At 37.4% G+C, this 24,031-nt stretch overlaps 1 protein-coding gene and 1 non-coding gene across 9 annotated transcripts in view; both read left to right on the forward strand.

Annotated features, from left to right (window-relative positions):
* The window catches only part of LRMDA (leucine rich melanocyte differentiation associated), a 1,031,966-nt gene that overhangs the window by 842,336 nt on the left and 165,599 nt on the right, over nucleotides 1-24,031 (forward strand). The window lies entirely within an intron of this gene.
* On the forward strand, nucleotides 18,397-18,502 carry LOC113600427 (U6 spliceosomal RNA). Its single transcript, XR_003421421.1, has one exon. It is a non-coding gene; the product is annotated as a U6 spliceosomal RNA (small nuclear RNA).

A 24,031-nucleotide genomic window follows, 5' to 3' on the forward strand; every position in this document is an offset into this window, starting at 1 on the left:
TCATAAAGTAAAAACAGGGTTTCACCTTGAGCCCTCTGGATTTGTACAAGCACAGACAGATATAAGAACATGCTGGAAAAACACTCCACTGTTGTCAGAGGCGTTCTTAGTCCTCAACTCTTTATTATTCTTGTGCATCTGTTTCTTTAAATACTCTCTGCAGAAGCATTAGCATGAAAATAAAAGAGTACAGCAACTTGGAATTTTCCATTTGTAGCTTCCTTAGTCTGTGGGGTCAAAGTTCTATCCTCAGGGATGCTAATGCAAACTCTGTGTGCTATTCCAGGGCAACTGTTCCTCAACTAAAAGACAAGAGGGGGCGGGGAGCCAGGGAAATAATGCAATGCTAATTCCTAAACACAGACTGCCTAGAGTTTCCAATTTAAATTGTAGCTCCCCTAGTCTTATTCCCACCCTCCCCCAAAGAAAAAAACTTTTTTGTGTTGTAAGGACAGACATCTGTGTAAGAGCAATAAAAACAGTCTTCTCTCCTGTGGATTAGCTCTTTATTCCTTTATTTATCTTGCTCTATTTCATCAGTTTCTCCAAAATCAAGAATAGTCAAAAAGGATAAGATGCAGTCCCTTTCTTTGTTTTTGATTAAGGTAACCCATATAACCATCCTCCCCACAAACTGTCTTCTCAAGAGAGCATTCCTTCTTATGTATTATTTCTCTTTCTTCATCTGCTCCTTTGGGAACTTTCCGGAACCTCGTATGTACAAAGGCTAAGGTGCCCTGGAGAACAGGTTAGGCAGAGCAGTAAATGGTGGCATATGTGCAAGAGTGTAAGGCACAATGAGAACACAGACAGCACAAAGAACATGTTCTCCAGCCTCCTTTTCTTCTTCTGAATCCCTAGATATTTATTAACTCATGGGCTATTTACTGAACACATCCTGTGTACCAAGCAGTATTCTTGATGTGGAAAACAAGGGTAAATGAAAAACTGAATTTCCTTACTGCTTACAGCCCATTGACAAGTCCTTGAAACAGGCAGAGTGACATTCCTCCAGGAACTCTACTCCCTTGATGATGACTCTTTGCTAAGGGCAAAAGGCAATATTAGCTTAACATTACCCTGATGCCCCAGGATCCTGTAAGACTACTTTAAACATTTAAAAATTCCTTTGGAAACGTCCTTTATCTCTACCCCAATGCTCCCCCACCCCAAGATATAGGTTGGCAATCATAGTCCAAGCTTATGGCCCACTGATATAAATCTGAAGGATCCCATGACTGAGGTTTTACTGAACAGTAATAAATGACCTTTTCCTAACAGCTGCTAGCCCCTTAAGGTCCTGGAAACCTTGCTTCAACAATTCCTTACAGACTTACACTATTCCTGGGCCCCTCCCAACCTGAAGATGTATAATCAGTCATCTGCCACAACTCCAGTGTAGCTCTTTCTGCCCATGGATCTCCTGTCCCAGTGTTGCAGGATATTTTATCTCAATACCCAGGGTTCTTATCTCACTGCTTTGAAGAATGAAGAGGTGGACACAAAATGAGCAGCAAGCAAAAGTTTATTAGAGTATAAGATCAGATGGGAAGAATAGTATGAAATCTCTCTTTTACAGAGGAGGGCATTTGAAAGTGAATGCCCGTGACTGTAGGCAAGGGTCCTTGTTTTGGTCAGCCCACCCCTTCCGTTCCCCCCTGTTCCTTCTCAGGTTCTACCCTTATTGGCTTCATAACTCTAGGTGTTGGGTTGTCCATTCCTCATTGACTCCATTCCTGATTGACTCCATTCCATTGTGTGAGGAGGAGTCAGACTATGGTCATATCATTCCTTGTGGGTCATACGTTTTGTGATCTACTACTTATTTTTAGTTTGGTCTTTTGTCAAATTCCTGAGGAAAACCTGAGAGGGAGTCGGTAGGTTCTCCTACATTCTTAAGAGGAACTGGGGTGCCTGGGTGGCTCAGTCGGTTAAGCGTCTGACTTCATGATCTCAGGTCCGTGCATTCGAGCCCCAGTCAGGCTCTGTGCTGACAGCTCAGAGCCTGGAGCCTATTTCGGATTCTGTGTCTCCCTTTCTGCCCCTCCCTCACTCATGCTCTGTATCTGTGTGTGTGTGTGTGTGTCAAAAATAAATAAGCATTAAAAAATAATGATAATAAAAAGAGGAACCTTACACCTGGGGGGGTTTGCCTTGGTCAGGCCCTCCCAGCATTATTCCAAAATATGTGTTTTTTCCCTGGGTGGGGATCTCAGGTCCTAATCTTTCCCTATATGCTTATTTTATCCTGTCTTTTCCTATGATACCTACACTTTAATAAAACCACCTTTTGCACCAAAGATGTCTCAAGAATTCTTTCTTGGCCATAGGCTCCAAACCCCAACACTTCAAGCCACACCACTCTGAGCATTAGGGAAAGAGTGATGAATAAAGCAGACAAAACTCTTTGTCTTCAAAGAGCTTATATTCTAGTGAGAGAAAGGATGGATAATTAAGATAAAATATAAAAGCAACATAGAATATCAAAAATACTAAGATGAAAAGAAAAGCAGGAAAAAGAGATGAAGGAGTAATATGTTGGTAATTTGAGATTTGATAGCCAGAGAAGTCACCACTGAGAAAATGGCATTGGAGTCATAACTTGAAGGAAGTGAGGGATGGAAACCTGAGAATATCTGAGAGAAAAGTGACGTAAGCTGAGGAAGGAGCATGGAACAGGCCCTGAGGTAGAAGCATGCCTGAAATACGTGAAGGGGAGCTAGGAGATCAGTGTGGTTGGAGTAAGTAATCTAGCAGGGGAGGAACGTGGTCAAGGAAGCATAGATGGAGTAAGAACAATATGAGAAGCCAGCACTTATAGCATCTTAGAGGCCATTTACTGTCCCTTAGGCAGAAAGTCATTTTACGGCATTAACTGAAATGATAGAAATGATGATTCTACTTTCTATAGGGGAAAGTAAAAACCAAAACCAATGATTAACTGGAAACGAAGATCAGAACCTATGTAGATTCTCTGCAAGATAGATAAAAGGATAGGATTGAAGAGATTCATCACAGCTCAAAATCAATGTAAGAGATTTTAAAAATGTAGGCCCAGCTTCAGAACTTTGCCAGGCACAGGGAACTCCTGGGGGCTTCATAGCAGCCAACAAGTCAGACCTCCACAGTGAATGGTCACATGGGTCACCCTATCTGTATGATGTGGCTTGAAGTGTTGGGGTTTGTAGCCCACAGCCAAGAAAAAATTCTTGAGACATCTTTGATGCAAAAAGGTAGCTTTATTAAAGCATGGGGACAGGATCTGTGGGCAGTAAGAGCTGCACTGGGATTATGAGGAGTGACTGATAATGTACTTGGGAGTTGGGGGAGGTAAAGGCAAGGGGAAGTTTCCAAAAGGCTTTCATATGCTAAAGAAGACTCACAGGATCCCTGAGGCCTCCCTATTGTCAAGCTAAGGTTGTTTTTCCCTCTAGCAAAGCATTAAGACAGTTGGGGAGTTCCTGAAGGAATGTTAAACTCTGCCCGCCTCAAGTACAGTAAAACCTTAGATTTTGAGTAACTTGTTCTGCAATTTATTAGACATTTCTAATAAGTTTAACTTGATAAATGAGTGATGTCTTGCAATATGAATAGTATGTGACACTGAACTTCACATGCTCACAACTGAGCCAGTGGTTCTTGAAATTAGCTTTGGATTACAAACTTGGATTACAAGTGTTTTCGATTACACACTTGTTTCCAGAACAAATTACGCTTGCAAACCAAGGTTTTACTGTATTTGTCAATGGACTGCAGGTTATAAAAAATTTTAATTTTATCTACATTTCTTTCTGCCTTTGTTTCCCACATCATGTATGCCTGTCCCCATCCTTGGCAAACATCACTCGGCTGAGCTATCTTCAAACCAGAGCAGTAAGGCTGGGCAACTTGATGAGTAAAGTAAGATGGCAAGAGTTGGCACAAATGTACTAGTCATAATAAATGAGGATGAACTAAATTAAAAGAGCACTCCCAGATTTGGTAAAAAATGAAATATAAAATAAAATGCTTTTTAAAGAAATAAATACAATAAATGACATAGGAAGCTTTAAAAAATGCAGGAATTTGGGAAAAACAAAACAAAACTAGATGCATGCTAAATATGAAACCCAGTAATAACAATGTTAATATCAGAGAAAATAAGGCTCAAGATGATTACTGAAATGATGAAGAGGTATATTTTATGTAACTCAGAAGATAAAATAGGAAGCTATAAAATTCATGAAACTCAATACATCTAACAACATGGCTTTGAAATACATAAAGCAAAGCTTCTAGAAATACTTGACAAAAATACTTGATAAAGTCACAATCTCAGATGAAAATTTTAGCATATTTCCCTTAGAAAATGACAGCTAACTGAACAGATATTTCACAGCATGTATGTTTTATTAAACAGAAAACAATGAACATTCTTTTGCAACATATATAGGACAGTCACAAAAACTACCCACAAACTGAGTCAAAGTGTAATATGCCCACTTCAAATTAATTGATCATAGCTCAGTAAAATTAGAAATCAGCTTCACAAAAGAAGACATGGGAGGGGGGGACAAATGCAAGGTAAAGGAAAGAAAAAGCCTTACAGAATTAGAAATAAATGAAACATTTAGGTTTATGAGGAAATATAAACATAAATTACTCTATAAAGGTAAATGGAAGTGACAGCACTATGGTATATTAAAAAATTGTGGGATATAGCCCAAGATGTAATTAAAGGATTTTTTTCTCTTGGAAATATAAAAATGAAACAAAGAATTAAAAAAATTTTTAAATGGGCTTTGTTTCCAAAAATCCTAATTAAGCAACAACAAACCCAATGACATAAGAAATGACTCCGTTAAACTAAAACTTAATAAAATATAAACAGTATACAATATACTTTATTAACAGTACCAACAGTTTTTTTTTTAAAGATGAGCCTAGCAGATCTAAGAAAAAAATAGAGATGAATTCCATAACATTAGGAATGAGAAGATTGAAAACTGAAGTTTTTATCAAATTTGAAAATCTAAAATAGGCAATTTTAAGGCAATGACAGTTACCAATATTGTCTCAAGAAGGAATATAAATTTAAATAGAGAAAAAGATTATAGAGGAAACTGACAAAATAGTCGTATATCCCCCAAAGAGAAGAAACTTCCTACAGTTTATTCCAGAAAATGAAAACCATTGAACATTATTCATTTCATCTGGTTCCATAACTAACCTAAACAAGATGATGAATACACATGAAAATTAAACTGTAGGTCAATGTCTTTTACAAATGTGAGTAAAAGAACCCTCTGTGAGAAATTAACAATAAGATTTAGGATGTAGTAATAAAAAATATACCACCTCATGACCAAGTAGGATTTATCTCAAAATGGAAAGGTTAATTTATTATTAGAACTTATCAGTAAACTTATCATATTGGCATATTAAAAAGCAAAAGAATATATGTGGTCATATTAATAGATGCAAAAGAAAAAATCTCATGAAATTTAGCAACTCTTCTGTTCTTATCTCTTAACAATTAAGGAGTACAATGGCAACTTCTCTAACTTGATTGAAATTATCTGCCAAAAACCTACAGCAACCTGCATAGAGAAGAACAAAGGGTTAAAAACATTCCCATTACAGTTCTTAAATAAGCAAGAAAGAAGTATTCTACATTCCCCTGGAGATGCTAGCCTAAGCGATAAGAGGTACAACAAGGACAACAACAACAAAGAGCAATAATAATTGGTAAATAGAACATTATTTGTAATCAGTATTATGATTTACATCAAGGAATAGCAAATATTTTCCCCGAAGGATCAGATGTCAAGTATTTTAGGCTTTGTGAGACAGAAGACAGCTGTCACAACTACTCAGCTCTGCCCATATAAAATATAACATGACAGAACTAAGACCCATGATATTTGTAATAGAATAAAATGTAAGTGTGCTTAATTCACCTATTTAAAATACTTTCAGGTTGAATCATAAGGCAAATTTCAATTCTCTGTGTTGGATAAGAGAAAAAGTAACAAATTGACTGAGAACAGTTTAAAGAAAAGCATAGAACCAGAGGTTACAGGGATTGTAGCAGGGTTTACAATCTAAATACCACAAAGTAGAATTTAAGCAAAAGAGCATTAAATGAGACAAAGAAATCATAAGATAGGACAGGACAATGGTTTATTATGTTCAAAGATTCTGTGGGTCAGGAATTCTAACAGAAGACAGTGGGAATGACTTACGTCTGCTCTGTAATGTCTGGGGCCTCAATAGTAGACTTAAAGTCTAGGAACTAGAATCATCTGAGAATTGGTATATGCATATGCTTCATGGTTGATGCTGTCTATCAGCTGGGAACTTCAGTTTCTTTCCATGTGAGGGTCCATGTGGTCTTCCCATATATGCATGTTTGGGCTTCCTCATAGCATAATGGTTGAATTCAAAGGACAAAAGATTCTCAAGAAAGAGTAAGAGCCAGACAGAAGCCATATTGTCTTTTATGACCTATGTCTTAAGAATTCATGTAGCATTACTTTAACTACATTCTGTTCATCAAGGCAGTCACCAAAGTCCTGCTCAGGTTTAAGGGAAGGGAAAATAGATTCTGCCTTTTGCTGGGGAGTAGCAAAGTTCTAGAAGAGCACATGAAACCAGAAATATTACTTTGATCATTTTCAGGAAGTATAGTCTTCCACAATAATATAGTGGGTCACAAATTTTAATAAATTTCAGGAAGCAGAAGAAGTATAAAAACTCTGAGGTCACCAGGTGATGAAACTAACAATTGATAATAAAATCATACTGAAAAAAGCCCTTCTACTCAATTTTTTAATATTCTTAAATATCAAGTCAAAGATAACATACAAGCTCAAATTGTAGAATAGCCAGAGAAATATGAGATAATGAAGCCATTACCTGTCAGAAGCTATGAAATAGATCTAAGGCCATTCTGAGAAGGAAACAGAACATGTCTTTAAGTACATGTATTAAAAGCAGAAGAATGCAAAAGATAAATGAAGCGTCTGACTCAAACACTCAGCTAAGTAAACCAAAGGAGAGCAGAAGGGATTAGTTATTAAAGCTAAAAAAAGATACAAATAAATTATAAAACAAAACACTATAATAACTAATTCAGAAGCTGATTTTTAAAAACCCATATTAAGGAAAATTAAAAGAAAATACAAATATACAAAACATAAAATGAAAAGTCACAGAAAAGAATCATTCTTAGAACCAACTTTGTTGAATTTTGTGCAAATATTGAAAATCTAGATCAAGTGGATAATTTTCTAAAAAATGAAATTTCCCTAAACTGACTCCAGAAGAGATAGAAAATTGAAATATTTATTTCCATAGGAAAATAAAGAAAGTGCATAAAGACCTCTCACAATCCCACACAGAACTGTCCAGTGCAGGTGGTTTTATAGGAAAATTTTACCAAACTTTAGAATAGAAGGTGATTTGGTGAAAGATGATGATTCTTATAAATGTATAACAACTGCATCTATGCACATAATGATGATGATGATGATGATGATGATGATAATTATGATAAAAAATAAAAACACCTTGATGTATAGTGTTTGCCAATTTCTTTGGCATAAATATTCCCACCATGACTGATTCCAAGCTATCTCTAAGACCTCACTCAGTGTGGAGGGGGGAAGAGGTGTGCACAATTGACTCATATGAGTTGGTCTAAGGTGCTTGTACATACCACAGAGGTGATTCCAAAGCTATTTAAACTATTTGAGAGCATAGATAAAGAAGTGCTTCTAAATTCTTTTTATGAAGTACCTAAAATATTTACAGAAAATTGACAAGCATTATGGAGACTATAACTACATACTCATCTCAGTGATGAATATAGGTACAAAAATTCTAAATAAAGTAATTATAAACAACATCCGCCAGCATAAACAGCAGAGCAAAGCATCATGGCATACTGAAATTTATTCCAAATATCCAATGAAATTTCAATATTAAAATATCCATTTATTCAATCTTTTGAATAGATCTAAAGATGAAAACCATAATTCCATAGATGCTGAAAGAACTTTGCCAAATTCAATAACCATTCTTGATGAAAACCATATAAAAATGGATATATACATCCTTAATGTGATAAAACACATCATCTCAGTCCACAAGCCAATATCAAACTTAATGGGCAAACTTAAGAAGTAGTTTTATTAATGTAAGGACAAGATAAGTATCTGTTACCACCACTATTATTTAATGTTATACTGGAAATACCAATGTGATTAGACAGGAGAAAGAAACAACAGACATGAAAATGGAAAGTGTATTGCAAAACTGTCATGCTTACAGATGACTTTATTTGATTTGGCAGTTGGAAACTCAAGAGAACCAACTGAAAGACTAATAAGAGAATTCAGTGATGGGGTAAAGCATAAAGTTAATATACAATCACTAGCCTTTTAATAGTAGAACAAAAACCACTTGGAGAGTATTTTGAATGAAAGACACCATTTACAGAAGAAACATAAAAGATATTAAATTGAGAATATTATAATCATAAACAAAAACATACAATATCTTAAGAAAACTTGAAAACCTTCTAGAAGGATGCAAAAGAATGTTTGAAGATATGGACAGACCTCCCATATTATTTTGTATGAATACTCAAAACCATAAATATGTCAATGTGGTTGTTTTTGTTGTTAAAACATAAAACATATAAGACTATATGATTACCAGGGATTTTTTTTTTATTCCTTTTAAACTAGAAAAATTGAATCTGAAGTTCAGATGGAGAACTAAACAAGAATAATGGCTGGGATCATTCTGAAAAAGAATTATGATGAAAAATTAGCTCTACTGGATATCAAATATATTATAAAACCTCAGTAATTAAAACAATGTGATACTGGCACATGGATCACTAAACAGACTAATGGAATAGAATAAGAAATCGAGAACTCAGTTATATGTGGGGACTTAGTACTTCATAAAGTGGTATCTCAGACTGGTAGGGAAGAGATGGATTAGTCAATATATGTTCTTGGGGCAAATGTGTAGCTATTTGGAAAAAAAATTAAATTCATATCTCATGCCTTATACTTGGATTAATTACAAATGGATTAAAATTCTAAATGGAAAAGAAGAAGAAACCATGAAAGAGCTTAAAGAAAACAGAGAACTCAATTTTGAAGCTGTAATTTTAAAAAACAAAAATTTAAAAATGTAACTTATTAAAAATACTCTTGATTTTTTTTTGCAAAACTTTCTACATAGGGAGGTAAAGACTGTAAGCAAAATCAAAAGACAGTCAACATGAAAAATATTTGGAGATCTTATCACGCACTATGATAGATTATGTGTATTTCTGACATATGAAGGGTGCATGGAAATCAGTAGTAAAATGATTAACAGACTAGCATAAAAATAGATCAGCAATTGTACTCCTAGAAATGCTTGCAGGTGTAAAATGACATATATATAATAGTATTTATTATAGAGTAGATGTGCTGGCTAAACACTGAAATAACCAAAGAACTATCAATTGAGAAATCATTAAATTATGGTACATTCAACTTGTAGAATATTGTGTAACTTCTTACATACTTATATGTGAGTCTATGCAGTATGTATCATTAAGGGAAAAGGCAAAGTTCAGAACAATATAGCATAATGCTATTTATGTATAAGAATCTATATTAAAAAAAAACTCTCAAAGATGGATAATACTGCCTACCTATGGATGGGGAGAACCAGGTACATGGGAAGACTAGGGTGGGAGAAAGACTGTTCACTATACTCTTGTATTTACTTTAAAATGTTGAACCATAATTCAAAATAAATAGGATTTTTTAAAAGGCTGAAATAAAATTCATATAAATTATCTAACAATTATACATGTCCAAATGATAGTATACAGAATGATGTTCATTGCAATGTTTTTCTTGTAGTAAAAAAGAATGAAAAGAGAAATTATACACCTATCAGGAAAGGAATGGTTAAAATGATATTGATTCCTATAGGGCAGTTTTTAAAAAATTAAGGTAAATTAAAAATAAGGTAAGGTAAATAAGATACCAACACAGAATGACTTCAGAACATATTTTTGAGCAAAAACATTTGAGTATAAAACATTTGTGCACTATGTATTTATGTATTTAAAACCACAAAATCTCTTGTGTGCACACACAGAAACACGTGTGTGGGTACAAATGCATAGAAACAATTTTGGAAAGATGGTCATAAAACCCCTAAAATGGTTACTTTCAGGGAATACCCAGAGTGGTGTGACAAAGAGTAGAAGAAGGGTCACAAGGATTAGCTTTCTCAGTATCTGAATTTTTATTAAAATATGCTAGTATATTATTTACAAAATAGTGTTAGTAAAAATAAAAGATCTGAAGAGGGTAGAAGCTTTGGGTGATTTGGAACCATCGTGGAGACTTTGAAACTTTGTTTACCCAAGGACCATGATAAAAAAAATACTAGTTTCTTTGAAAACGTCCTTTGTTTCTTCAAATTTAAATAACCCAGTGCTGAGAATCCATGGTAGACTTTCTATACTCTTTCACCGTTGCAGGATGGGATATTCATATGAATGAAATATTCTGGTAAATAAAAAGATAGAAAAAAGGAAAGAGGTACATGCATATATTGCATTGCTCACTGATGTACTGAAAATGGGAAGGAAGACATCAGCATTAATAATAGTACTATTTATTGAGTGATTTCTTTAGAGCCAGGCACTGTGCTGGTATTTTACATATGTTCGTGGTTTCGTTTAATCTTGGGTATCTTCTGAAGCTGGATATTATCCCCATTTTATATATGAGGAAATTGAAGCTTAGAGAGATATTATGTAGTTTACCCAAGATCCCAGGGCTAATAAGTATCCTTTGTGAGGTTCAAAACCAGGTCTAACACTGAGGTCTGTGTTCTTCCCTCTGTTCCAAGATGCCCCCCCGCAATAAAATACGCTTAACAATAGAACTACACTCAATGAATTTTAATTTTTCTTGATGATTCAAGAAAGCACTTCTGGCTTCTTCAGTATTTCAGGAATTCTGTTAAGAGCATCAATTATCAGAGCACTGGTGAAGCACAAAAATGATGGTTAATTGGAGATATCCAGTTGAAAGAAGGCAGACTTATACTGCATTTACAGAATTTGGTGCTTTTATTACAGATACATAATGGTATAGCAAGATCACTTGTGTGATTTTTGCATAGCCCCTTTGTTGTTAATTAATCTGCATGTCCTGAAAGCCTTTATCCCCCATATACTGATTTCAGATATTCTGTCTTTATCAGCACCAAAATCATACCTTGTATGTCTGTTCATAGACCTATAGATATTGTTTAGATATATGATGCAATTTCCCGCCTATTGGAACCTCATAGCAAAAGATCTGATCTCTGTAACCTGAATTAACATAAGCAGAGTTTAGGTATACTGCACCAATGGCTTCATAGACAACCCCTTTGGTAATAGATTATAAATGTCATTTAGAGAAAGCACAAGATGGCTCCTGAGTGTCTAGTAAACTTCAACAACCACCTGAGAGATACCTCCGTGTGACTGCATAAAATGGAAATAAAGAATGGCAAATAACCCATTGACTATGCACTTTCTCACCCGCTGAGAGCAAAACGCAATCCAATGCAATTTTAGTACTTACATGCCTCTGGGGAAAATAGACCCCTAAAAATCACTGAGTGCAGCACTGGAAAAATTTCTTAAATTTGTGCTATGCTTGGTGTTATAAAACCCAAGGAAGCTTAGGCTTTCTCCTTGAGTAAAATGGACTGGTAATTTTGTTTTGTTATATTATCCACCAAGCATAATGATAATGGGTCACATGCAATTTAGGAAAAAATTAAGTCTAATAAGAAAAATCTCTAATAAATACTAACAGCATCTTATTGGTATTGTCGTTGGTCTAACCCTTCTATTAACATTTGTTTTTTACATATTAAATGATCTGTAATATGTTGAAAATGAAGAGGGTAGTAAAAATTAAAAAAAAATTCTTATATACATTGTGCAAATGTTTACATGCCTTTTCCCTTAGGCAGGTACTAGGCAGTATGGTATATACAAGGAAGCAGTACTAAGTTACAACAGGAGATTCTTATTTTTTTTATATGCTGAGCAGTGAAGTTGCTCACTGTAGGGGGTAGACCCTATCATTAACCAGGGATACACTCAATGCAATGAAAAACAGAGATTGAATATCAGAATTCAGCCCTAAGTAAAGGGAAAAAATTATCTTCTCAAATCAGGATTCTTCTGGGCCACTGAAGGAGGGTAGAGAAACTTAGGGAACCTATGGTATCCAAGCAAAGGGGTGGGGGAATTTTATGTAGTGTTAGCTCCCCATCACGGACAGTGTGGTAGAGTGGGATAGAACAAAGGGGGTGTGTTATTCAGGAAGCTTCGATTACGTATGTGCTTCTCAAGCCTACATAAGAATTTCCCAGGAACATCCATCAGGCAAAGATGCTTGAGGACCTACTTCCAGGGATTCTGATTCAGTGGGTCTGGGGTGACACCCTGGCATCTGTTATTTTTAATGAGCTCTTCTGATGATTCTTCCACATACAACACTTTCATGACCACTGCATTAAATGATACTAACAAAGAACCTTTTTTCCCAAGTCCTCTCTGCGCTTCTCTTAAAAAAATTTACATTTGAGGTGGAGATAACAGACAGAAAGTCAAACAAGTAAATGAGGTAAAATGTTACAAGTGCTGTGAAACTTGGGGAAACCAAGGACTGGGTCATTGGTGAAAGGTTGCCTAAGTCAATGTAAGGCTTGAACAAAGGCCTGGCCATGGGTGTAGAGAAGATTGTATACTTGGTTGGTATTCATCAATTGGTTATAAGTGGTAAATGGGAGGGAAGAGTAGGAGATGACTATCAGGTTTTTAGCCCGAATAACTGTGAAAGGTAAAGCCATTTTATGAGGAATGGCATTTGGGGAGGAATAGATTGGAGCAAACATGTTGAACATGAGGTTCTGTGCTTACAAGTAGAGATGCTCTAAGACCTAGGTCAGTAAACTTTTACTGTAAAGGGGGAGATAGTAAGTATTTTAGGCTCTGCAGGCCAGGTGGTCTTTGTTGTGACTACTTAACTCTGTCATTGTAGCATGAAAGTATTCATAGGTAATACATAAGTAAATAAGCATGGCTATGTTCCCATAAAAAAATATTAACAAAAGCAGGCAGTGGGCCAGATTTGGCCTTTGGGCTCTAACTTGCCACTCCTGCTGGAAATATAAGTGTGGTAGCAAATAGAGAAATAAGCATATTAATTCTTATATGTCTATGTACATGGTATCTTTCTGTGTAGCCATAGAATCATACCTACTCTATATAAACACTGCATTTCATGGTTATTTTGAATGAAGAATTTCTTTCCAATATATTTAAAAATCGCTCAGTGATTATCTATAAAAAATTAAATATGGAAATATCAGTTAAAACACCTAGATACATTTTGTACTTACTGGCTCAGCAAAATTTAAAAATCTGGCTATACCAAGTGCTGGCAAAGCTATAGAGCAAAGGAAACTCAAAAGCTATTTTGGTGGAAGTATGAATTAGCATATCTACTGTGCAACAAAATTTGTTATTATCTCGTGAATTTGAATATATGCAAACCCTAAGATTTGGCGATTCTTTTCCTAGGAGACTAACCCAGTACAATCTACTGAACACATTCAGATCAATGTGAACTATATTCATACCATTGTCTGTAATGGCAAAACAAAAGAAAACAAAATAGACTGAAAAATTAAAATCAACCAAATAGTTTTTTTAGTAAGTTGGGTAACACCTTTAGTAAGTTGGGAAACTCAGTGAGTGAGATCATTTATATAAAGTTTAAAAATGCCTATTAAAACAATATTTTAAAAGGGTCTTTTCATAGGTGGCAAAACCATGGAATGAAAAACTCAAAGTTCAGGGTTGCATTTACCACTGTTGGTAAGTGGAGGCAAATAAATCTAATTTGAGAGGAACAGCTAAAGAGATTTATTTGTAAACTTGGTGATGGGTACATAGATATTTAAAAAACTTTTGTTCTGAATGCTTTACATGTGTTATATCTATTCCTTTGTAATGAAGCAAGCATTGCATGATAACGAAAAGCAAGACAAAGCCAAAATTGTACTGAAATTACCAATTTAAAATTTTCAAGGTATAGTTAACTTATTCTTCTCTAAAAAAGAAAGCTTAATGTTGGGGATTGCTTATCTGACTCCGTTTCTTTGCTAGTCAGATCACCTTTCCCAGTGATTAAGGGCCAACTGGCTTCCAGTGTTTCTTGTGGGCAGAATGGGACGGGGGGACTGGGGACAGCACAGAGGAGGGAGGAAGCTCTGGAGGCAGGCTGACATAGCTGGTGTAGGGTCATTTGAGTTCCCCAACTTAGAGAAGAACAAGCATTGTCTTTGGCATAGGACAGAGTGTGGTTAAATTCCTCCCTGCTTCCCTGGCATTCAGCAAGTGATTCCCTGCTGTCTTTGTATATCCTACTCATCTGGGCTTACAGGAACACTGTGTAGTGGTTTTGTGGTGGAGAAGCTATTGCTACCTAATTTTTAATTTCTTGAAAATCACTTTGTAGTGTCATGATTACAAGACTTGGAAGAAGATAAACTCTCTGTCCATTCCGAGTATAAATGGGCACTTGAGATGAAACCATCTAGTTAATTTCCCCTTGTTGCTGGAGTAGAATCTGAATCCAAACCACAGCACCACCTCACCCCTAAATCTCTATTAAAAACCACCTTGGGTAGTCTGGCAATGCTTTATTTAAAGTCAGCAGAGAATTATAAAGTCAAAAGTGAAAAATGGTACAACAAGAAAGAATCATAAAAAAATACTAGATCAGTTAAATGTAGTCAAAGGCAATTTAGTGTGTTCTGGCAGCAGTCCTTATTGATGCAAAGAATGTGATGTGTCAGGGGTCGGCAAGAGCATGTAGGAAATGCAGAATGAAGGATGCAACTCCAAGCTCGATGCTGGAGCAGCCACATGAGGCTGTGAAGGATGCCTCACTGTCTTGCTTTTTCACCAGGAATTTCAGGGAGAATATTTGAATTCTCCCAGTCTGGACATCTTTTTGTTTTTCCTCAATGTAGCAAATTTTTAAAATTAGATTTTTTTCTTTCATGGAGGTAAGCTAACCTATAGGCTGTGTAGATTGGGTCAGACCAGGAAGGTAGCCATCTCTCACCAGTACTTTTTAGTATCTGAGTATTCTAGTCTCTTAGGGGTCCCCACACTGGTCTGCCTTTTCATATCTACATTCCAAGTTGTGATCATTTCTGCCTCATCTTCTTCAGTTGCTTTAGTTAGTATTAGCTAATCGGATTAGTAATAACCATAGCTATGATTATTAAGCAACTACCAGTTCTAGGCACTGTGCTGGGTCCTGCATATGCATTGTCTCACCAATTCTTACAAAAACTTTATGAGACAGGTTTAGTATCAGTGATTTTACAGATGAGGACAGCTAAGGCTCAGAGGCTCAAACTCATTTGAGGTTACACGTGGGGTAGCAGAAACAGGACTCACCAAGCCTGATGCCTAAGTGGGTGCTATGCTAGAATGGTTGCTTCTCTAATCTCATCAGCAATCATGGGTGGGGCCCAATACCTCTAGAGAGGGTAGTTGCAGTATAGGATCTTATAGGATAGTATGAAGAACTTAAGTCTGAGACCTGTGTTTCTATCTTAGATTTGCCACTTACTGGCTTTTTGGCCTTTAGCAAGTTACTTGACTCTTCTAACTCTGTAAAATGGGTCTAACAGTAACACTTATCTTAGCAGTGTTTTTGTGAGGATCGTATGAGTTGATATAAATGAAGTATTTCAAAGAGTTCCTGGCCCATAGTAAATACTTACATACATATTATTGTTGGTGTTGCTCCTGCTTCTATTATTATTATTATTATCATCATCCATGTTGATACTATTGTTGTTTTTTATGTTTCTGGAGACAGGATGCCTTCACTGAAAAAAGTAATTGTGTGGGGCCTGCTATGTGTGGGACGCTATCCACTTTTGGTATATCCATTTGTCACAAAAGAAGATGAGGCAGAATTGATTACAACTTGGAAATGAGGAAAACAGATTCCTTGGGTACTTCTACTTGCAAAATGAGGTTCTGGGGGTACCTCTTTCCCATCTAAAAATTGACTTCTAGGAGAAAGGGAAGAAGCTTTGGAGAGTTCCTTAGGTTCTGGTAGGTCTTATCAGAGTCTTGGTTGTAGATTTAGGAGGAATGATTGGTTTGATGTAAATGCTTTAGAGGGTCTGAAAGAGATTAGAGAAACCTATTCCAAAGGATAAAGACAGGACAGGAGGGAAACATTAATCTCACGGACATTCAATTCCCTAAGAACTTTTTTGGGAATGACCAGAAACAAGCCAGGCCATATGCTGTCCATTTGCAATCCTCTGAGCTGTGGACTTTTTTTTTTTTCTTCGACAGATCGAGGCCAATGCCATTGCCTCATTTAAGATGGTTCTTAAGCTTGAAAAAGAACTGAAAGGTTGAGACATGCATGCAGAGTCAACACAGACGATTTGATGAAAGTGGTCCTGTCAAACACCAGGGCTCTCCCGACTGTCAGAAACAGTCTGATGACATGTTCGAAGCTTCCCAGACTGGCTTGCATTTTAGGAAATATGCACAATCAGGGAAGACATAGTTATGCTGTGGAGAGTTCTGAGATGTGGAGAGAACAAGTTAATTGTTCAGCCTCAACTGAGACCTTTCACTCAAGCCATTAATCACAGTGCACAGCCTAGACTGCTGTCCCGCTCCAGATGAAGGCTCATTCCAGGTGCTGGCCATTTGCGTTTTCCTCCAACTGGGCTGATTTATGAACCCAGAGATGTTTCCTGGTTTTTCCAAATTCTTTCCCATTACTTTGTAATAAAGGGGACATGTGATTTCTGGTTTTTTGCAGATCCTCAGTTTTAACATCCCTAATACCAAAGATTTTTTCAATTAGTTTGTGGCCTGCTTTCTGTGATCTGGAGGGTAGAAATGCTGTTCTGTGTTTTGAGTATCAAAGTTAAGACTTTAGAGACTCTTATTTCTTTCCCCTTTGGCTGGAGTTGACAGTGCAAAAGTCCTGCATGAGTCTTTGTGCCCCACATTCAACATCTGGATGCAAATTAAGCTTTAGTAACCTTAGTGACAGTAGTTCACCACAGGTGTTAGAGTTATTCTCATCTCACTCCAGTGCCTGTGGTTCAGGGTATAATATTAGGGGCCTTCCGCATTTGGGCCAGATCTCCGGTGACAGTGTAAGCCAATATTGAAGACTTCACAAGAGAATCTGAGTGTCCGAGAAGGACATTATAATATCGAGGCTGTACAGGGTGCTGCCGAGTGTTACCTGTTTGAAAGGTAAGCCTGATCTTAGCTGATAAGGGGCAACAGATCTCTTGGGAGTTTTCCCAAGTGGCTGAAATGTGTTACAGAAAAGTAATTGGAAATTGATATTTGACATGTCTCTTGGTTACTTTTTATTCCTGATAACACCAAAGGGTTTGGCCAGGAGTCACTAGTGACGAATAGGTGAAATTCTGCAGTCCGTTGCTGAAATGCAATCTCTTCTTTGTTGAAAGTAAGCAGCTGCTTTCTGAGCCTCTGCTTCCCAACTAGCACTTCAAGTGTAGAGACCCATGGGCTTAATTTGGGTGAAATGAGTGGTGAATACAGCCTTTTGATAATTCTCTAAACAAAAATCATCACTGGCGATGGAATGCTGTCCTTAAAATGCAACTCAATTTAACAGGTACTTGTTCAGAGCCTGCTACAGGCTCTATATTATGTTGTGTGCTGTGGGACATACAAAATAAATGTCAAACATGGCCTTTGCCCTTGAAGAACTTACAGGCTCTTAGGAAGGATGATGTGTTTATGAAACACATTTTACATGGCAAGATAAGGTATCATGTATGTGCCAAAGTGAGTGGAACCTGGAATAAGTATAACAGGGAGTCAGAAAAAAAGAGAGTAGGGGAGACTGAGGTTGTCAGGGAAGCTTTATGGATGAAGTGGGATGAAGACATCAATATCTCAAACCCAGAACTCTACCTTAAAGAAATAGCAAAGAGCACAGTATCCGATTACTTAAAGATTATGGAGTCTCCTTTAAGTGAAAGTAAATTTGTTCAATATGAGAATGAATTAATTTAGTTCAGTAAATATTTATTGAGTACATCTATGTGCCAACAACTGTATCCAATGGCGTAGGGGAAGAATAATCCATACAAACAAAACATGTCTGGGTATTCTCAGGTGCTACCCTCTCTTAACGTAGATATTTAAAGTTATTGCTGCTCTGTGTGATTCCAAAACCTGTGATTTTTACCACTTATCATTCTGTCTCTCAAATAGACCTCATGCTTGCTTCAGCAGCATATATCCTAAAATAGGACTATACAGAGAAGATTAGCATGGCTCCTGTGCAAGGATGGTATGCAAATTCATGAAACATTCTATGTTAAAAAAAAAAAGATAGACCTTCTTCTTATCCAAGATATCTTTGGGTTGAGAAGCTGACTTTAATTTTTTGTGTAGAGGAAAGAATGACATGTCCAACGTCATAAATTATATGCAGTATAAACAGTTGCATGCATGCTTGTCATGAAATGGAAGACACACTGAGTTAGCACTGAATGTCATCCCAAATTGTTAGGTTAGGGAGTATTTGGAATAGCATTTGAAAAGTCTGCTCCTGGCTCAAACTCAGGACCATAAGCAGAGCCCAGGCTCTCTGAAGATCAAGTTTTTCTTGGAATTTCCATTATTACCCTTGACAGCTACTGTGGAAACCCAATTAGAAGGGTCTTCCATCAGTAGAGTTTGAGACAGTCTTTCACTGGGCTCTTTGGCATTTGTGAAGTTTGAAATCAGCACCACCCCCATATATTGGCTAAGTCACTAAAAACTCTATCTCTATTCTTCCTTGCAAACAGGAGAAATCAATTTTTTGTTCATCTCTTAAGGTACATGTGTAACTGGGCAACTTTAAATTGTTCTAGAAAGAAAAGAAGTCAGGATGATAAGGGTGGTGGCATTGGTGGTTATCATGGACATGGTAGTCATTATTCTAAATATCCACATAACTTTTAAGTAATATAACCACAGAACACTAGTAAACACTGGAAAGAATCTAAGATATCAAGCACTGAGGGGCAGAGGTGTCAGAGTTTATTTAGCTAAGCAATACCAGAAGAGGACTAGAAAATCCCCCTTACTAGCTAGCAATCATTCTCATACCACAATGAGACCTCTGCTTGGTAACCCCTGCATATCTGCCACCCATGTGACTGCTTTTTGAAGCTAATTTAGGTATCAAATTTAAATGGAATTCTGAGAAAACTTTCATTTTTTTCTTTTTCTTTTTCTTTTTTCTTTTTTCTTTTTTTTTACTCTGGAGTGAGTAGTGGAGGGAAAAGCTAGAAGAAATTTGAAATCACTTTTGATTCCTGTCATTTTCCTTAGTATTTAATCACGCTCTTCAGTTGAAAGGTTCGTCTTGGCCTCCATGGGTAGGCATATACACATGTGCTCACTTGTTCATCTATATGCATGTGTATATATTGATATGCATTCCTCTCCATCATCTGCAGGCATTTTACTAATAATGGCTTGTGTGTGTGTTTTATCATCTTATTTTTTAAGTGAAAATGACAACATCAAAATTTTTTGCAGAAATAGTTCTTCGATGGTAAAGACATTCCAGCATGTAGGCTAGGGTCATCTTTGGGTTACAAAATTCCACAGAGGAGTTGGCATGGGGAGAGTATAAGCACTGTGGCTTTGGAATTTTGTCTTTCCATTTGGGGGCAGACAAGCAAAGTTGGTAACAGAAAAGTTGAGTTAGTGGAGAACTAGTGTAGTAAAGAGTGACATAGAAGAAAGGTAGAACAAGGTTGAGAGTGCAAGCAACAAAGTTAGTGCAGACAGAGGCAAGAGGAGGTATGGATACTCTCCACCCTTCTCCCAAACACTTTCTCCTCTCTGAGGTTATTACTTGGGCTCGGAATGGGGTTGAGATTATAAAAGGAGTTTGGACTTTTAAGTTGGAACTTTTGTTGTTGATGAAGCTGTTTTGGAAGCTTTCTTCTTGAATAGAGCCTGGGGGATTTTATATAGTAAGGAGGATCAGGCAGAGCTCAGAAGAGTGGAGATAGACCACTTAGAGTCTGATTTAGATTTTGGGTTTAAGGGTGAGAAAGTACTACCAGATTTCCATAAATCAAGGAGGTGAGTCAGCAGAATCAAAATCTGACTCAGGCTCCACTCATCAAGCTATGTGTCAGTAGGTGCATCCACCCAATGGGGCATCTTTTTTCTAATTCATCCACAGTACTGTCTAGAACAGCATAGTCCCTGGATATGGGAATTTTCAGTTTTCCTATAGGTTGTCCCCACTTATTCATGTACTGAGGGAAGGAACAGAGGTTTAAAGCTGAAGTACCTGACAAAAGCACTTTTTAATGTACTTTTCTTGAGTAGCTCAGTGTTCAGGGTAAGTTTAAAAGGGAAGTGATGAATAGAGTTTTTGATTTCATACGTTTAAGAAGGGAGTCACAAAGCTCAGGGTGCAGATAGAATCAGGGTGATTCTATCACCTCTAATTTCCTTTGGGAATGCTGTGAGCAAGCCTGGCTTTAGTGGTTCCTTCCTTCTTTGTTCAGAAACTCCTTGTCATAATTATTGTGCAGCTCCTTGTCCTCAGTGTCATATTGCCATGGTGGTGGCGGGGGACAGTGAGGCCTCTGGAAGAACCTGATAACTCTGAGGAGCTTAGAAGTCATTGTCAAACCAGTAAGACAAGTGTGATTGTATTAACTGAAGTGTGTACAAAGCCTATTTGACAACAGCTAGGGGACATTGAAAAATCGGAGACCGCCATCACATATGGAGAGGTCTTCCCATCTTCACCTCAGTGGCTGTTTCTTCTTATTGAAGAATGAAAACAGTAAATGGCCTAAAGCGAGCTAAAAGCAAATCCCTTGGCTTTATTCATTTCATGACTGCAATACTTGGTGGTAATATTAGTAAAGGCCCTGGCATTCCTCATAGGAGAAATGCCAGAAGAGAGGCAACTGGATGTTCATTCACCCGCTTAAGTTCTTTTAGAAAAAAACATGATTTATAAAAGAATGCAGAATCATAATTGTCAGCCAAGGTGTCATTTTAACTTTAGGATGTCCAGAAACAAAGAGATATTATATCCTTTGTTCTCGGAGCACCACAGATGCCAAATTATGCACAGGGTTCCCTCCTGGCATTGAGTGCTTTGGAGCCTAGAGGCAACCAGTGATTTCAGAAAGATGTTGCCTCTGGTGGTGTCCTCACCTGAATATCTCCCTGGAGCTATGGGAGGGAGCATGGCCCTCCTAACTTCTCTGCATTCTGATAGAGCAGGCATTAGCAAGAGGGACAGATATCTTAGAAATGGCTGGTGGCTTGAGGTAAGCTGTCCCCAGCCTCACTCTAGGGAGCTTGAAAAGAGTACCATTAATGTACTGGAGAAATAATTCATTACTTTTGGTTTTGTCTGTACATCAACATATGCCAACAGATGCTCAATTCAAAACATGAATATTTGATTAATATAAGAACAGGCATCTGGAACAGAGAGCAGTGGAATTTTGGGGACTTGAGTAAGACTCAAATGTCATCCATTCTAACCACAGCTGTCTGAATGCGCATAGTAGGCATTGAAAATATTTGTTGATTAGGTTTTCTTTGATTTGAACAACTTGGTTGCTTGGTTTCGAGCCCAGATGTTTGGTATCTAGCCAGAGTTGTATGCTCTGTGTGCTGTCATCAGCCTCACCACCACAGAGATGCATTGTCAAAGGGCAGCATTCTTCCCATCCCCATGGTGAGGTCCCTTCTCTCTCCTCTCTCAGCCCATGCACACTGGCTGTAGGCTATAGAACACTCTGAAGATGGCTCATAGAGCTGTTCTCCACACCCCCATTTTCCCCAGTGTCATTGTGTGGTTGTATCTTATGACAGAGAACATTGGCATCTCCACTAACAGACCACAGCAGTGTTGGTGACAGGTACTTGAGCAGCCATTTACTCATCAATTCAATTGGTCATTGCAAAAGTGTTGAGTTAAAGGACTGTTAGTTCACAGAACTGACCTGAAACCTGAGGAGGAAATATGAGAAAACCATGGGAAAGGAGGAAGAAGACTAACATATGGGTGGGATATGAGACATTTATTATTTCCTAGGGAACAATGACAAGACAAGGTAGTTAAAGGGCACTTCCTGATTGCATTAGTGCTGATGGCATGCACAACAGAGGGGAATGGGCACTATATGGTAGAGTAGATACACCGTCTACAGATTGGCATTTCAGATTTGCCTCATAACTCCAGCATTTAGCTTTAAGGTAGGGCCTTAGTTCCCCACTCTGTAAAATAAAGTGAATGTCCCACGATATTCTTCAGTACTATCCATCCTTCTGTGACACTTTGATGAGAACTTATGAAATCCTCATTTCCCCATAATTTAATGTTCACCAAATATCTAGAATTTATTTACTTGTATAGTCAAGTAGACTTCTAATATTCTAAGGACACTAAGAATGCAAAGTAGTGAAAGAAAGTATAGACTATGCCTTAATACCCCGAGAGGAAGACAGCAGCCTTTGAAGGGCTATGAAACCCACTTTAGATAAAAATAGATAAATAAATAAAGATTTCCTATGGTTGGGAGTGGAGGTCTTACTCAAAGTGAAATAGTGACAAGTTTTATCTTTCTTCTTGAAGCACGTTCTTGACTCAGTTATTGGGTTACACGGTATTGGTATGACAACTTTGTGAGTAGGTACCAAATGACCTCTGCCGCTATTGGTAAAAGTGGTTTCTCTTCAGCCCATCCAAGAAATAGGGACTATATTTTTGTGGGTGGTTGAGAAACTAGAGCTAGGATAACTAATCTGTAGTTGAGCCCGACAAGTAGTGGAGGTGGAAGTTAGAATCCTACCTGACTGAAATAGTTTCACTACACAGGAAATTTCTCATCTCTTTAGACCCCAATGGAGGTAGATAAGTGGGTTTCCTATATAAAAGGCAAAACTCAGAAGTCACTAGAAACCTCTCACTTCTGCATAGTAATTGATAGTTTTCTGAGCTATAAACCAATTGGCCAATTACTAGCCACGTCGTTTTATCCCCGCAAGAATCTTGTGAGGTCATACTATGTCCCCATATTATAATAATCCTGTGAGGTCAGGGTTATATCCCTACATGACAGATGGAAACTTGAGGTAAAAGTATGCTGATAGGGGTTTAGCTGGTTCTGCCAGGGCATTTTTGATGGATGCTGGAAGAACTGCCACCCTGAAACTCCATGGTGCCCCATCTTTACAGTTGAACTTCATCTATCTATAGGCTAAGGCATTCCTGACTCTGGGTACTGCTTTTTAAAATGCAGATACCCGTGGAAATAAAATCACCTCAAGCTTGCTATCACTTAAATATTTGCCTGAGTGAAATCCTAGCAATCATTTGTATCTGCCCTCGTTGAGCACAGAATGTTAACATGTTAAAATTAGGCTAAAATGAAGGGGGATTGGGATAGATTAGAGTTTGGAAGTTTGTTTGGAGTAACCATCCAGGTGGGAGTGTAATCATGAGGATCTCCAGTCTCCATTTCCAAATGAGGGGCAGTCCCTGAGCAAGGAATAGTGTGCATGGCATACAGCAAGGAAGATAATGAAAACAAAGTAACTGTTCATATCTTGGGCTTGGTTGGCCTACCTGTGTTAGACCCACCCCTGGTGAATGGGACAAGATTGTGATGGATGGGGTCAAATCCATTTGCTATTATTTGCCAAGTACCTGGCTTTGGGCATTGGTCCATTTCATATGTTCTCATATTCTGCTAACTACTTACGGCAGAAAAAATCATTCCTCTGTCTGATTCTAATATGTGCCAGTTGAAACTGAAATCCTAATACTGAGCAAATGTACCAAAGAACACTCTATAAACTTAATGAGGG

Source organism: Acinonyx jubatus, chromosome D2 (assembly GCF_027475565.1).
Source record: "Acinonyx jubatus isolate Ajub_Pintada_27869175 chromosome D2, VMU_Ajub_asm_v1.0, whole genome shotgun sequence".
Taxonomy (NCBI): Eukaryota; Metazoa; Chordata; class Mammalia; order Carnivora; family Felidae; genus Acinonyx; species Acinonyx jubatus.